We start from the raw sequence: 1,521 nt of genomic DNA on the forward strand, positions 1-1,521 counted from the left end.
GGTGTAGCAAGTATTGTGAGGATAGCACAGGACAGGGCAGTGTTTTGTTCTGTTGTACATAGGGTCAATATGAGTCAGAGGTGACTTGAAGGCACCTAACAAAAACAATGAAAGCTATGACTGTGGAGACATCTATTTACCTTTTCAATTCTGTTAAAGTCTGATTTACGTATTTTGGGGATCTTTCATTGGATGCATAGATATTTATTATGGTTTTGTCCTCTCTTTCAATTGGCCCTTTAATCCTTATAATATCTTCTCCCTTGTCTGTTAAAGTCTGATTTACGTATTTTGGGGATCTTTCATTGGATGCATAGATATTTATTATGGTTTTGTCCTCTTGCTCAATCCATCCTTTAATCATTATATACTGTCTTTTCTTGTCTCTTATGGTGCTTTTTCTCTTAAAGTCAAATTTATCAGAAATTAATATTGCCACTCTTGCTCTTTTATGGTTACCATTTCCTTTATATGTCTTTTTTCAGTCTTTGATTTTTAGTCTATTTGTGTCTTTCTCTCTAAGGTGTGTCTCTTGTAGACAGCATATTGATGGGATATGTTTTCTTATCCAGTCTGCATCTCTCCATCTCCTGAGTGGTGCATTTAATGCATTGACATTCAGTGTAATTATTGACAAGTATGACTTTGTTGCTGTCGTTTTTTTATGTGCTTTTTCGTGGTGTTGCTGATTTCTTTGTTCCATATAATTTTCTGTGCTGAGCTCATTTTGTTTATGAATTGTGTTATCACTTCCTTTATTGCTATTGTTTTAGTATTTGCTAAATATTTTTGCTTGTCCTCTTTTTTATTTTGATGTGAAGTTTTATCATTTTTCTTTAAGGTTACCCTATGATTTATAATTTTCTTCCCAAGTTTAGTACAGCCTGCTCTATCTTGCAATTGTCTTGACTTCCTCACCATTTAGAAGTTCTGTAACTACACAATTTTATCCCTCTTATTTGTTTGTAGTTGTCCTCATTTGTCAATTGATATTTCTGGTTTCCTGTTAACAATCTTGTAGGCTTATTTATGTTGGATACTTCCATAACTAGGTTGGTTTCTGGGTTATGTCATCATGTGTGTTAATAGTCAGTTATTGTTTACTGTTGTTGGTTCTCTGTCCAAGGGTCTCCCTTTAGTATCTCTTGTAAGGTTGGTCTGGTCTAAAAAATGCCTTTAATTTCTGCTTAACTGGAAATGTTCTAAGCTCACCATCATATTTGAAGGACAATTTTGCTGGGTATATAATTCTTTTTTTAAAAAAACATATTGTGATTTGGGTGACAATCATTTTCCATACACCAGTTTGCATATGCTTTGTCCCATCACATTGATTGCAATTTCCCACAATGCAACAGCTCTCTTCCCACTTCTTCCCCATAGTTACCGCATGCCTGTGTCCTTCCCTCCCATGCACTCCTGTTCCCTGACTTGTCTCCCTGCACATACACAGCCCTTCTTCTCTCCCATTATTGATCTCTCCAAGGAATGTATCTACATAATGTAAATTTCAGCTCATAT

Source organism: Orycteropus afer, unplaced genomic scaffold (assembly GCF_000298275.1).
Source record: "Orycteropus afer afer isolate SDZICR_OR568_19922 unplaced genomic scaffold, OryAfe1.0 scaffold00280, whole genome shotgun sequence".
Lineage (NCBI taxonomy): Eukaryota > Metazoa > Chordata > Mammalia > Tubulidentata > Orycteropodidae > Orycteropus > Orycteropus afer.